The sequence below is a fragment of the Anomaloglossus baeobatrachus genome, chromosome 2 (assembly GCF_048569485.1).
Source record: "Anomaloglossus baeobatrachus isolate aAnoBae1 chromosome 2, aAnoBae1.hap1, whole genome shotgun sequence".
NCBI lineage: Eukaryota > Metazoa > Chordata > Amphibia > Anura > Aromobatidae > Anomaloglossus > Anomaloglossus baeobatrachus.
The window spans coordinates 532,155,729-532,171,918 of NC_134354.1; the positions used below are offsets into that span (position 1 = coordinate 532,155,729).

The 16,190-nt window shown below is 42.4% G+C and overlaps 1 protein-coding gene across 4 annotated transcripts in view; it reads left to right on the forward strand.

Annotated features, from left to right (window-relative positions):
- Positions 1-16,190, forward strand: part of GABRG3 (gamma-aminobutyric acid type A receptor subunit gamma3) — a 1,045,631-nt gene that overhangs the window by 829,329 nt on the left and 200,112 nt on the right. The gene's annotated exons all lie outside the window — the stretch shown is intronic.

A 16,190-nucleotide genomic window follows, 5' to 3' on the forward strand; every position in this document is an offset into this window, starting at 1 on the left:
TTGGCAATATGGGAGGCATGCTCACACTTCGTCATTGACGACCTGTGACACGTGCGTACCACTGTTCCAGCTTCCAGACTTTTTTATTGTAGAATGCATATGCAGGGTGCATGCACCACTTTTTGACCTGCCTGATATGGTGATTGGCTGCCTAAACACTTACTATGTATGTCCGGGATGACGCGAGCGTTCCACTGCTGACCTTCTGGTGTATGGAGCACACACACAGGGTGAAAGCACCACTGTATCACCAACGTTTATTTACCTTAATCAGCTGTAATATTTACATTCATATTGGCGCCCATCGATATAAATAGCCATCCTTTTCTTTCTCAACTCACGCCTCCTGAGGAAGTACCAAGGAAACGTGCGTTGGGGCGGCAGAGACGGACAGCTGTGACTGATCTTTTTATTTCATGTATGTTCTCTGAATTTAAATTGCAAATCTTATAAAATTTTACATTAGGCAACCATTTCCTACTTTGTTTTTACTTTCTTACCAGTATTTGTGTGCACCTTATGAACATAATATTTATATATATACTTTCTGCAATTATTTATTGGAAGGAAAATATAAATTTATGTTAATTGATGAGTTTTCCATGATATAGTATGATGCTTTATGCTGGAAATTTCAATTACAATTTGAGTGGATTGTAACCATTGTCAACACTAATATACAGACAGACATTTCATTAATGATGTTCTTTGACCCTGGTCTGAAAGTGTAGTAACAGCAATGCCAAATCAGATAAATATATTCAATATAGCATCAGAAAATAACCTTTATTAGTATAAATATTAAAATGAAGAGAGGAAAACCTTCCTCTCTTGGACTGACAATAACCCAATAAGCTGTCAGGGCTCCTAACCAGTTCGTTATACAAAAGTATAACAAATGTGTCCTACAGATCACTCATGACACTATGTTGTCTCATAACTGGGGGCCTCTATAGCAGCCACTAATAGTCATACAAAAAAACACAAGAAAGAAACACAGAAAACATTATGATTACAATTGCTATCAAGCACTGGACAGTGGTCCTAGGTAGAAAAAAACAGCAAAAACAACAAAATAGACCTAATTGAATAAATATACTCCCCATAGAATGCTTACAGCGGTCAGACACGTGGGAGAGTATATAGTACAATAAAATGACTAGGAAAAAGCTCACCAAGTCCTCTCAGATCTAGGTATACAGATTCTTCCACTAAGGTACTTGGTCCAGAGACTTCCTCCAAGTTCATCTGACCCTAAAACCTCGTGGAGAAAATAAAAAATCTGTCTAATACCCCTAGGCTCCCGTGCTAACAAGGACGGTCCACAGCTAGATGTATAATGCTGGACCCCTATATTGACCCTATTGCGTTCCAACGCGTTTCGTCTAAAACGACTCATCAGGGGACATAATGCTTTTTGTAGAAGAGGCCCTTAAACCCAGCTATCATCATCTGTCCATAGTATAATGGACAGATGATGATAGGACGCGGTGAGATCTTTCCTAGTCCTTTTATTGTACTATATACTCTCCCACATGTCTGACCGCTGTCAGCATTCTATGGGGAGTACATTTATTCAATTAGGTCTATTTTGTTTTTGTTTTGTTTTTTTTTTTACCTAGGACCACTGTCCAGTGCTTGATAGCAATTGTAATCATATTGTTTTCTGTTTTTTTGTGTTTTTTTTTCTTGTGTTTTTTTTGTATGACTATTAGTGGCTGTTTCAGAGGCCCCCAGTTATGGGACAACATAGTGTCATGAGTGATCTGTAGGACACATTTGTTATACTTTTGTATAATGAACTGGTTAGGAGCCCTGACAGCTTATTGGGTTATTGTCAGTCCAAGAGAGGAAGGATTTCCTCTCTTCATTTTAATATTTATACTAATAAAGATTATTTTATGATGCTATATTGAATATCCTAGCCTGAAAGTGCCCAGAAAGCAATCCCAGGACGACCACTAATCAGACACATATGGTTTATTTGAAATTTTAAACCTATCATTCAAATTTAACTATAAAACATTTGAAAGATACTACTGTACAATTTGAATGAGCCTGTTTGCCCCATAGTGTTAAGGCTACTTTACACACTGCGATATCGGTCTCGATATCACTAGTGTGGGTAGCCGCCCCCATCTGTTGCGCGACACAGGAAAATCGCTGCCCGTGTCGCACAACAGCAGTCACACATACATACCTGTCCGGCGACGTCGCTGTGACGGGCGAACCGCCTCCTTTCTAAGGGGGCGGTCCGTGCGGCGTCACAGCGACGTCACTGAACCGCCGCCCAATAGCAGCGGAGGGGCGGAGCTGAGCGGGACATAACATCCCGCCCACCTCCTTCCTTCCTCATAGCGGCCGGGAGGCAGGTAAGGGGAGCTTCCTCGTTCCTGCGGCGTCACACGCAGAGATGTGTGCTGCCGCAGGAACGAGGAACAACCTCGTTACTGCTGCAGTAACGAGATTTGAGAATAGACCCCCGTGTCGCCGATTAGCGATTTTGCACGTTTTTGCAACGATGCAAAATCGCTTATCGGTGTCACACGCAACGGCATCGCTAATGCGGCCGGATGTGCGTCACGAATTCCGTGACCCCAACGACTCCGCATTAGCGATGTCGCAGCGTGTAAAGCCCGCTTTACTGTCATGCTGTGTACTGCATTACACTCATTGGGTGTCTTGGCGGCGTCGGACTCTGTTCATACTGCAGAGTCCAACAAACCGCTTGGGATAAGTTAGGTGCACAGCCTGTATTGGGTGTCGGCTGGTTCTTGTTTCACTGCTCTCCAGTTCCAGTTCAGCAAAAGTTAACTCCTGTTGGATTGTTATTGTCTGCTGGGAGCCCAGGCTGTTGAACACCACTATCTGCCTTCATCCATTATAAGCTTCTTCAGACTGGGGCTGTATGCCAGATATAGCTTTTCTTCCTGGTTCTTGGAAATATCCTGTGTATGGTGCACTTCAAGTTTTGGTTCTGCATGATGGGTGAGTCTTCAAGTTGTGTTATTATTTCCTACCTTTTTGCATTACCTACCAGTTCACATATTGTTCCTCCTTTGTCTTTGAGTGCAGTGTGCACACATTTTTGTTTACCCTTGTCTGTGATTAGTTGTGGGGTTTTGGTGACTGGGTGTCCAGCCCACTCCCTATGGGGGGGGTGGTAGCATCAGGGCTTGGACAGGAGACAGGGCTATGTTGGAGGCTTAATCCTGGCTACCATCAAGTCTACCATCGAGATAAGGGACAGCGCATGGGCCCCAGTCTTAGGATCAGCCTAAGAGCCCATGTTCCATCCGTACTTCTCTGTGACAGTTACTTTCCCATCTGAAATGGATTTCATTGTGATTCTTTTTCTAATAGCACTGCTGTAGCTCATGTCTAAGTCAGCAGAAGATGCACTTAAGTGATTTCTCAGTGTTTATGGGAGAACATTCCTATCTGCTGGTCAGAGAAGACTAGCAAGAACTAAACCGTTAAGTGAATGTTTCCTAGAGGGAAGAGTTTGGAAGAGCCGCTGGATCATATGACAGTTGTGGCACAGTTGTTTAATGTAAAAGCACTGTGCAGCCAGAGAGGGTAAGTGTTGGCACCAAGACTTGGAAGGAAGCAGACATGCGAGCAGCAGAGCGGGACTATAGCCGCAACTATGGTAGGCATGCCTGTGAGAGACCTGACCCCTGGGAAGGCCTAAGCTATACCTGATCTGATAGAAAGATCAGTGATCTGAGCTGAGAGAAAAGTTAGTGACCTCAGCTGAGAGGAAGATCCGTAATAATGCCAGAAGGAGACTGCAACCAGATACCAAAGACAGGATACCAAAGACCGAACATAGTTTCTAGAAGAAGATCTGAGTGAGCCAGGCCATTGACTCCTGTGCAAAGATATTGTATTGATTGGAGACTGAGGCCGTGTTTTGTTTTCAATAGTGAAAGCAGTCAATCAGCTTAGTGTGTGGGAATACCCAACGACTTTCAGCCTAGTGAGTAGTCTCTCTGACCCCATTATTGCCTATGTGCTCTCATTTAAATAAAGAATAACTGTGATAAGTAGTTACACTGACATTTCCCAGATAGAGGAATTTAGTCTATGATAACGGTGACAGTTACTGTAAAAATAAGCCCTACCCCGAAAATAAGCCCTAGCAGGAATTTTCTGCCTTTTCGGAGCAAGATTTAAATATGTCTTACCCCGAAAGTCAGACATAATTGCGGTTCAATAAAGAAGTGTTCATGCAGTTAAAAAAGGTAAAGAATACTGCAGGACATTTCATTAAAGTGTGGATAAAGAATAAAGTCTGGCTCACTTCTGTGAAAGTTGGTGCCACCGAGGAAATATCAAATGTAGAAAAAGCAAACTCGGGCACTCAAAAAAAGAGAATCAGAGTCAAAGTGATACTTGAAGTTCAGTTTGCTTGTTTTTTATTGGTGCAAAGGTAAGAAACAGTTCTAATGTTTCAGCCCTAACATTCAGGCCTTCGTCAGAGATATTCTATGCGGTTATAAGTAGAATAAACGCATATTCACAAATGTGAAAAATCCAAGTAAGTGAACAATGGTTACCTTTGCTGTTCACCAAGGTTGCTGTGTCCCAAACCCTGATCCTTGCTTTACTGCTGGTGCCCCCGGAACTGTGGGTCAGTGAGGTCTGTGAAGACCCCCTCACTGTGCAGGTATTTGCCAGACCGTATGAAACTCTCGTCTGATCTAGGGCCCTGTGCCCCTTCGGTACTTTGATCCCAGTGGTACTCGGGTGTACCTGCCCTGGTGACTACTCTCCTATGCCCCCGGGTCACCATTACATGACTCATCTCTCAGGCATCTCTTTCCACTTTCACTTCCTACTCAGACTAACTGCTGTCCCCTCCCACCAGGCTGTCTAATACTTCTGGTCTGGCTCCACCCTCTAGGTGGCCATCCCCTTGTCTCCGACTAGCCAATTACCCCTGGTGTGGCGTGGAAACTGGGATTTTGGTGTGTGTAGGTGTTGCTGGCACTGGTGTTCCAGGTCCCAGGGGGTAGGCCCTACATGCTGGTGAGGATGCAGTTCCTTGTAGTGCCCTGAGTGGCTCAGTGGAACTACAAAAGCAGGCAGACACCCCCAAAAGAAAGAAGACAGACTCCGCAATCATTCTCACCAGATCTGGACGCTATGGAATTTCAGGACCGGCAGTCAAACACATCAAGGACATGTGGTGGACTACACACAAACCCCACACGCACACACAAACATCTGGTGATATCATAATGTTTCAGTGAACTGGGACACTGTCCAATATGAGGACTTGGAGGGACCGATTTGAGGACCTGCGAGGGAACACATCAATGCATCCACTGCAGATCATCGATGTGCTCCACCACAGATTCTCGTGTTCTCAGCATCCCAGGTCCTTCTGTTTGCCAAAATAATGCAGTATTATATGATGTGTATATGTGTGTGTGTGTATGTGTGTGTGTGTGTGTGTGTGTGTGGGTTGGTGTGAGAGAGAGAGAATGTCTGTGTGTGTGTGTGTGTGTGTGTGTGTGTGTGGTGTGTATGATGAGTGAGTGCTAACCTGCCGGAATCAGGAGAGGACTGTTATGGAAAAGACAAGAAAGCATGCTGAGAACCTGGGAGTGACACAGGTGTCAAGGGTCTGATAAGTATGATTTTTTAGGGGTGAAACTGCAGGGTGTATATTTTTGGGGCCATTCAGTATATAGTGATAGGAATAATACTGTGTAGATAATATTGTGATTGTATTCTGAAAAACTGTGTTGTAAATTGATCTTCTGTAACATAGTCTGTATTTTAATAGCCACTTGTGCTGTTCCATGATTGTACCAAACCACTATGACTCTTATATTTAAATAAATATCTGTTGTTGAGCCACCACTGAGTCGCCTGTACTCCGTCATTGCACTCAAATAACCTGCTTACACATGACAACAGCAGTAGACCTAATATTCGTTTCCCTGTGACTTTCATCCTTTTTGGCTGTTTCCTTTCAGCACATCACAACTTATTGTTTTTTTAATCTATTACCTGGTTGTTCAATGAGTTCACTGTGCTCTAAATGATCATTGATAGTTCCAGCACTTTGACCCCAGCTGTGCGACCTCACTAAAGAGTTGGCACATCTGACATTAAAGGACTATATCTACAAGAATGCCTTTAATGTCAAAAAGATGCAAATGTTATTTCTAAGTCCTGCCTTTGTCTCAATAACAGGACCTTTTTTATGAGAACTACATTTTCTGAGCAATTGTGCCACTTTGGTGGTGAAAGACAGCTTCTTGTTCTTAAGGTAGATGTGAGTCGCAGCAGTGGGGGCTGTATCTATCCTAATACATATTTTTTACAGGAAAAAATGTTTTTCCCTCTAGTCTCCTAGGAAACTGCGCCATTAAATGTCTCAATTAAATACCTAACCTTCAGCTAATAGATTTCCCAACACAAACTTAAATTAGCCTATGTAAATGTGCATGTGCTTTCAAAATTTAGATAATTCACATGGGAAACAAGTTCAGAAAACATTGTAGCCTTAAACTATAACTCTGTTATATGAATTAGGCATGGTATTCTGTGTGAATTAGAGTTCTGGGTATTTCAGGAAATAATTTGCATTTCATAAAGCTACAAAACCTTTACAAGGTTATATACAAGATGTATTAGCTGTTAAAGTTGATATGGAAAGTAAATTAAGACATAAAATTTTGAATATTTTCCATATTTAATGTTACTACTATCTACTTGTTATCCCAGACTCCCGTAGACAGTTAATGGGAATTCATAGATCAGTGATCTTGCTTCCTCACTAAGGGCGGCTTTGCACACTACGACATCGCAGGTGCGATGTCGGTGGGGTCAAATCGAAAGTGACGCACATCCGGCATCACTTGCGATGTCGTAGTGTGTAAATCCTAGATGATACGATGAACGAGCGCAAAAGCGTCGTTATCGTATCATCGGTGTATTCTCCGACATTTCCATAATGCCGGTGCCACGACAGGTACGATGTAGTTCCTCATTCCTGCGGCAGCACACATCGCTGTGTGTGAAGCCGCAGGAGCGAGGAACATCTCCTTACCTGCCGCCGGCGGCTGTATGGAAGGAAGGAGGTGGGCGGGATGTTTACATCCTGCTCATCTCCGCCCCTCCGCCGCTATTGGCCGCCTGCCGTGTGACGTCGCTATGACGCCGCACGACCCGCCCCCTTAGGAAGGAGGCAGGTCGCCGGCCAGAGCGACGGTCGCAAGGCAGGTGAGTGCATGTAAAGCTGGCGTAGCGATAATTTTCGCTACGCCAGCTATCACAAGATATCGTAAGTGCGACGGGGGCAGGGACTATCGCGTGCGACATCGCAGCATCAGCTTGCGATGTCGCAACGTGCAAAGCCTGCCTTACACTACATTCACACAGGGGATTTTGGGCTTCAGTTCTCAAGATCACTGAGGTTATCAACAGCCAGACTCTATAAATAATACATTTATCAGCTATCTTGTGTAATGTTGATATCTTTTTGGTATTTCTGTTATTGGGGAGAAATTTACTTTATACCTTTTACTTTATACCTGTATGAATGTAACACTGGATTACTATTGAGAAGGTTGTGATGATTCTAGTACTATGAATGTTCTTAAAAGAAAAGAGGCCACTGCCTTTAGGAAATATTGTTGCCATGAAGGAGAATACTTGGTGTGCCAACAATATTTAGATAAATGGCACAGGACAGAATGACATACTCATAAATGGTAAGACCAAACAGTTTCATAATGCATACTGGTTTTAGTGCCATCCTTTTCCAAGAAAAGTAATGCACATAAAGTTGTCTACATGATGTGAAAGCCAACGAGATTTATCAGACCAGTCCATTTTCTTCCATTGATCAATTTTCAATACAGCTCAAGTGCTCAATGTAAACATTTTGAGCAGTGGACAGTGGTTGAAGTGGAGACTTTTAATGGTCATCAGCTATACAGCATTTACTGCTTGTACACTTTTTTGCTTTTTTTTTAAAGCCATTAACCTTTTCAGCACTTTGCACCACACTATATCTGCTATGGGATTGAATAGATCAGTCTGTGGATAGATGATAAGTAGATAGATTAATAGAATGGGACTACTGTTAGCTGAAAGAAATAAAGTGTTTACTATACATAATATATAACAGGCAACACTCTCAAGTCCCATTCCCTTAGCTGTTTGCTCTTTTTTTATCTTTATTTACTGCTGGTTTGTAACATATGGGAATTGATGTATTTTGAATGAGTTAATCTATGTCCAGCACTTATTAACTTCTTACCAGATGAGATCTGCTGACACCACTTATATCACGCCATATAATCATGCTATAAACACTTAAATATATCATTTATTAGATAATTGTATATATTAAAAACATGTTATATATATACACGAGTATGACAAGTAAATACAAGGGCTTTCTATCTCTTTGTGGTGATGTGGGAATTCACAAATTTTTTTTGTAACATTATATTCTATGTTTCTTATTTCATGTATTTGATCCTTGATTTACACTTTAGAGTTTAGCACTTTGTATTTACACAAGCTGTTCATTTTTGTAATTACCATTGAAAAGGATTTCCTGTATTGTGACTATAGTCTTATAAATGGTAATCATTTGGTCTTTACTATGAACTCTAGGTGGGCAAATTTATTAGATTGGAATTCAATTCTACTTGAATTTTTCAAAAATACTCAAGAATACAGATATTTTGCAATTTGTGCCTTGCGATTTCAGCATCATGGCAGCCAGTTTTGTCCACTGTCTTGCTGATCAGTAGAAGGTCAGCAAAGGGTTAAAAAGAAAAACGTACCATGATTATAGTCAGATTCAAAAAACCTCCATCATGTTGAAATTTTGGAAAATCAACGTTTCATCATCATCATCATCATCATCATCATCATCATCATCATCAACATCATCATCATCATTATCTTGGTAGATGGCAGTAGATTTTTATCAAGATTGTCATGGTAATTTGTCTACTTGTCCCTCCTTTTAAGTACACAAAGTTTTCCAGTGCCTTTATGCTGAAAAAAAAGTCTAACATCATGATGTTTCCACCTCCAAACTTAACTGTTGGTATGGTGTTTTTGAGGTGATATGCTGAGCATTTTGGTCTCCAAACATGGTGTATATTATAGCATCCTGAGTTCACTTTTGGTCTCATCTGACCAGACTATATTTTCCCAGTATTTTACAAGCTTGTCTAAATGTTGTTGAGCAAACTTCAAATGTGCTTGAACATGCTTTTTGTTCAGGAGTGGAGTCTTGCGTGGTGAGTGTGCATACAGTCCACGGAGGCTAAATGCATTATTTATTGTTTTCTTTGAAACAATTTACTTGCTGATTGCAGCTCTTTCTGTAGCATTCCATAGGGGGTCCTTAGCTCTTGGAGCTTTTCTGAGAATTCTTTTCACTCCTCTATCTGAAATTTTGTGGTTGAGCCCCTGGTTGTAGCTGGTTTATGGTGAAATGATGTTCTTCCACTTCCTGATTATTGCTCTAAAGCCAGCTTTACCCCTTACAATTAGGTGTGCGATCTCGTATGCGATGTGACATGCCCAGGTCGCATATGCGATTTAATGAGATCGCACGTAGGTCGTTCATTTGCTGTCACACGTGCGTTAGTAGTCTATGTTAACTTGATCAATTTTGTGTGCGATCCTTTAGATCATGTGTTCTGTGACGTATGCATTGGGCACCCTTCTTTTTTTTTATTTATTGACTTGCCAAGCGTGTGTAATGTGTAGGGATGCGTTTTTACTATGTCATCTGCCATTCAGCTCTGCTATATGGCCACTAACAGCAGACACAGACAGCTATGTAGCAGAGCTGAATGGCCGATGACAGCAGACACAGAAAGAGCCGCACGATCAGAATGAACTTGGGTTAACTTCACCCGACTTCATTGTCATGGTGCGGCTCTGTCTGTGTCGCGTCCTGATTAGCGGTCACCAGTGAAGGACTCACCGGTGACCGCTAAAATCCTGAGTAACTGAATTGAGCAGCCCTCTCTCATATGCTTACCGATCCCCGATCCCCGGCGCGGCGCTGCACGGCATTCACACTGCTCCGGCGGCTTTTACTGTTTTGAAAAAGCCGGCCGCTCATTAAAGAATCTCGTATTCCCTGCTTTCCACGCCCACCGGCGCCTATGATTGGTTGCAGTGAGACACGCCCCCACGCTGAGTGACAGGTGTCTCACTGCACCCAATCACAGCAGCCGGTGGGCGTTTCTATACTGTGCAGTGAAATAAATTATTATATAATTAAAAAAACCGGCGTGCGGTCCCCCCCCCAATTTTAAAACCAGCCAGATAAAGCCGTACGGCTGAAGGCTGGTATTCTCAGGATGGGGAGCTCCACGTTATGGGGAGCCCCCCAGCCTAACAATATCAGCCAGCAGCCGCCCAGAATTGCCGCATACATTAGATGCGACAGTTCTGGGACTGTACCCGGCTCTTCCCGATTTGCCCTGGTGCTTTGGCAAATCGGGGTAATAATGAGTTATTGGCAGCCCATAGCTGCCAATAACTTCTAGATTAATCATGTCAGGCGTCTCCACGAGATACCTTCAATGATTAATCTTTAAGTGACAGTAAATAAACACACACACCTGAAAAAATCCTTTATTGTTTTTTATTTCTAATAAATAAATTCTTCAGGTGTGTGTGTTTATTTACTGTTACTTACAGATTAATCATGGAAGGTATCTCGGGGAGACGCCTGACATGATTAATCTAGGAGTTATTGCCAGCTATGGGCTGCCAATAACTCCTTATTAGCCTGATTTGCCAAAGCACCAGGGCAAATCGGGAAGAGCCGGGTACAGTCCCACAACTGTCGCATCTAATGTATGCGGCAATTCTGGGCGGCTGCTGACTGATATTGTTAGGCTGGGGGGCTCCCCATAACGTGGAGCTCCCCATCCTGAGAATACCAGCCTTCAGCCGTATGGCTTTATCTGGCTGGTTTTAAAATTGGGGGGGACCGCACGCCGTTTTTTTTTAACCATTTCATTATTTATTTCACTGCACAGTATAGACACGCCCACCGGCTGCTGTGATTGGGTGCAGTGAGACACCTGTCAATCAGCGTGGGGGCGTGTCTCACTGCAACCAATCATAGGCGCCGGTGGGCGTGGAATGCAGGGAATACGAGATTGTTTAATGAGCAGCCGGCTTTTTCAAAATAGTAAAAGCCGCTGGATCAGTGTGAATGCCGTCCAGCGCCGTGCCGGTGATCGGGGATCGGTGAGTATGAGAGAGGGGGTAAGAGGGATAGACTGACATGGACAGAGAGAGAGGGACAGAGACAGTGACCGACTGACAGAGATTGGTGAATGACAGACATTGTGAGGCGCTTCAGAACGCAGCTTTTCAGCTGCGCTCTGAAGCGGACCTTTTTTAAGCTGCGGTGCAGAGCGCACACCTGCGCACATAGCGTCAGACATCAAAATCGTATGAGGGATGTCACACGTTTCAATTGACTAGGTTCGTACAACAAAACGTCCAATGTATGAGGAATAAACGACGTCTATGTGATCACTTTATTTGTGTTCAATCTTGATCGCACGTAGGTGTCACACGCAAATACGTCACGAACGATGCCGGATGTGCGTCACTTACAACTTGACCCCGACGACACATTGAAAGATCTATTGAAGCGTGTAAAGCAGGCATTAGGCTATGTGCCCACGGGACTCTTTTTCTGCGGATTTTTCTGCATCAAAACCGCAGCTTTCCCCCGGAATCCGCACCTTTTCATAGGTGCGGATTTGATGTGGATTTGACGTGGATTTTGTTGCGGATTTTGCGTTTTTTGTTTTTTAATTCAATTGAATAGGCAAAATCCACATGAAAATGCGCAACAATAATTGACATGCTGCAGATTTTTCCGCACGAAAATCCGCACAATTTCCGCTGCGGAAAAATCCGCAGCGTGGGCACAGCATTTCCCAAATGCCATAGAAATGGCTGGGGAGTAGCTGTGCTGCAAATTTCTGGAAAATCCGCGGCTTTTCTGCGAGAAATCCGCGGCAAAATCAGCGCATTTTCCACAGTGTGGGCACATAGCCTTACAGTGCTCACTGGAACTTTCAGTAGTTTAGAATTTTTTCTGTCAATGCCATCAGTAGGTTTTGCAGCAAAAAGGTTTTAAAGGTTTTGAGACAGCTCACTGGGCTTACCAACTATGAAATGTTTCTTTTCTGGCACCTTATAGGTCATCCATTGAACTAGCTAATATAATTTTTCACTAGGGGGCAGGATTGATTTTTAATTACTGATCGATTTCAGCTGATGTCATGACTTTCCATGGCTTTTTGCACTTCTCTTTCTTTATTCAATACTTTTTACCGTGTTATTTCTCATTATTTCACTTCACTAAATTTATGGTCATCTATGGTTTGATTTCTTTACGTTCGTGGATTGGATGGGTTGTTAATGACCATACATGTCAATAACACCTTTTATAATATATTTACTTTAGAAATTTGTTGACATTTTCAATATTTATTTCACCCACTGTAACTTTACTATGAATCAAATGTCCCAGTAAAATTCAAGTAAACAGGCCAACTTAAATTGTGTCTGATCCTCTCATCTTACTATTATCCATTTCTCAAAATGTATCGAACTGTTGTTGGGTGCAATATCTGTCATGCAAGGAATTGGAAAATACCAAGCGAATGGGGAAAATGGAGGTGAGCGAAAAGGGATACCCTGTGTCTATGGGAGAGGAGATGGTGACTCTTGATAAAACCGGCTGCTGACCCCTAGCTTCCCTGACGTCTCTAGATACGTTATGCATCTATGCGCCAAGCAAAATTCCTGGCTCTGACTGAACCTGCATTGGGCCCTATGTAAGGAACAGGCAGGATGAGTGCTAGTGAACCCCACTAAGTCCTAAAGAACACATAGAGGAAAGGAAACAAACAACTTATCTCCAAGATGACTTAGGGAGAGGAACAGCAACATACAACAACGTTTCTCCAGATGATTACAAGCTGACTTCTTGCAATCGGGACCATATAGAAACTAAGGGGTACTTTGCATGCTGTGACATCGCTAGCCGATTGTAGCAATGCCAAGCGCGATAGTCCCCACCCCCATCGCAGATGCGATATCTTGTGATAGCTGCCGTAGCAAACATTATCGCTACGGCAGCTTTAAATGCACTTACCTACCCTGCGATGTTGCTCTGGCCAGCGACCCGCCTCCTTGCTAAGAGGGCGGGTCATGTGGCGTCACAAAGACGTCACACGGCAGGCGACCAATAGAAGCGGAGGGGCGGAGATGAGCGGGACGTAAACATCCCGCCCACCTCCTTCCTTCCTCATTGCAGGCGGGACGCAGGTAAGGAGAAGTTCCTCGCTCCCGCGGCTTTATACACAGCGATGTGTGCTGCCGCAGGAACGAGGAACAACATCGTACCTGTCGCTGCAGTGAAATAATGAAAATGACCGACACTACACAGATCACCACTTTACGATGCTTTTGCGATCGTTTATCGGTGCATCTAGGCTTTACACGTTGCGACGTCGTTACTGGCGCCAGATGTGCGTCACTTTCAATTTGACCCAGACGACATCGCAGTAGCGATGTCGCATCGTGCAAAGTACTCCTTAGTCTATCACTAGCAGTATACCAAAGAGAAATACAGGTATATAAAGACACAAAGGCTGAGGAAAAATGTTTAGCAGCTTAAAGGAAAAGATCTCCACACGGTCCTAAATGGAAAAAGGAAACCCTAACAGAGAAGACACACAAAACTCCAATCACACCACAGAGAAAAGGATGTAATATCAAAGAGCAGTTTGTGCAGCCAAACACAGTGACCTTCTGCAACCGTGACACACCCTTGACATTATTCTGTTGAATGACGCCAATGTCTTTAGGAAATACTGTTTCCAAAAAGGGAATACTTTGGCTGCAAACAATGTTTACAGAAGTTCCACTTAACACCTCATGAATGGCAGCAGAAAATTTTTATACTGCATCTTTTTAATCTTTCTTACCTAGGCAAGTGATGAACAAAAAAAAATATAAAAATAAAACTGTTATAAGTAAAGAAAAGGTTATTGTAAATATAACTCCAGTCATAAAAACTAAAGCGGGCTTTACACACTGTGACATCGCTAGCAATGTCGTGAGCGATAGTACCCGCCCACGTCGGTGGCGTGTTACGTGGTGATCGCTGCCGTAGCGAACAATATCGCTACGGCAGCGTCACAAGAAATTACATCTTCACCGACGTCGCTGTGGCCGCCGACCAATCTCTTCTTTAAGGGGGATGTTCGTTCGGCGTCACAGCGGCATCACTAAGAAGCCGCCCAATAGAAGCAGAGGGGCGGAGATGAGCGGGCGGAACATCCCGCCCACCTCCTTCCTTCCTCATTGCGGGCGGCCGCAGGTACGGTGATGTTCCTCGTTCCTGCAGTGTCACACACAGCGATGTGTGCTGCCGCAGGAACGACGAACAACCTGCATCCTGCAACAGCAACGATAATTGGGATTAGAACGACATGTCGACGATCAACGATTAGGTGAGTAACTTTGATCGTTAACGGTCATTTGTGCGTTTCACACGCAATGACGTCGCTAACAAAGTCGGATGTGCGTTACATATTCCGTTACCCCAACGACATCTCGTTAGCGATGTCATTGCGTTTAAAGCCCGCTTAAGTACACGCTTTTTGAATTATATGATTTTTCTTATCAGGACAAAGTGAACAGTTTGTTTTGCTTTTATTTTATTTGGAGTATTCTGAATTTTATTATTCTAAATATTTCACTCTATTTTTTTCCAAACCCCATGTGGTTTCAGAGACATGGGTTCATTTTTATGGCCTTTATTAAGGTGTTGTTGCCCACAGAAAAGCCTAACGATATGACCTCAGAATATTTTGTGATCCGCACGCCCTCGATAAAGACTCTTAAAATTAACACTAAATAAGAAAGGCCTATATTTCTGGAATGATATAGCAGATGTTAATATAAAAAGTAGCACAATCTTCAGAGGAGCAGTAGTAATAAAATGAGGGCAAAAACTATTAATTTTTCACATGGTGACAGCTGATCTTTACAATCATTGAGGATTGTGGTCATTTGTTTATGCACATCGATCTTAAGGTCCTACCACAGCATTTTAATTGGATTGAGGTCTGGACTTTGATATGGTCATTGCAATATCTATATTCTTTTATTATTCAGACCCTCTGATTTGCTGCTCTGCGTGAGGTCATTGTCTTCTTGTATGAGTCAATTTCAGCAACGCATTAACTTTTCTGTAAATTGCTTCATATTTTTCTCTAAAATACTTTTCGTATACAGAGGAATTAATGAAAAACTCAATTACTGTAATATGACTAGGTCTCCTAGCAGCAAGCTCAAATTATCACAACTTCTCCAATATCTTTTATAGTTTGTATGAGGTGTTTGCTATGTTTATGTTTTGGTGAAATGTGGAGCAGGCCAATTATCCCCACTTTTTCTTGTCTGTCCAAAGAACATTGCTACAATGTGGTATGTTCAGGTGCAACGTTACAAACGTTAGCTGTTCTGCCATGTTCTTTTTAGAAAGGCTTATTCTTTTCAACCATTCCAAACAAGCAACAGTTGTTTAGTAATTTTCTAATTATAGTGTCAAGAACTTGAACATTTAACATGCTAACAGAATCCTTTGGGGTCTGAGCTGTTGCTCTTGGTATTTTACAAGATCTGATCTTGATGTAACTTTCTCGGACATTAAATTCTGGGAAGAGTGTTAACAGGCCTGAATGTTTTCCCACTTGTAAATAATACTGTATTTCTCACTGTATAGTGATGGAGTCATCATTAAAAAAAAAAAAAAAAATATCTCCTATTTATTTAAAAAATGATTGGTGCCACTGTGTTGCACTAAGTTTTCTAGGTGCTAAAACCCTTTTTGTGCCTCACTAGACAATTTTAAGAAGGGCTGTGACTATTAAAGTGCCAGATAGTGGCAACATTTTGTCTAGAGTAAACCAACTAAGATGTGGCTTAAAAAAAAAAAATAACAGTATATAATAAGACTATCACATATACTGCTAGTTTTATACTCTCTATGTGTAATAATTTTTAGTGAAAAAAAATAAATAATAATAATAATTTTACTCCAATATATATTATTCACTTGATTAATAAAAATAAGATTTTTT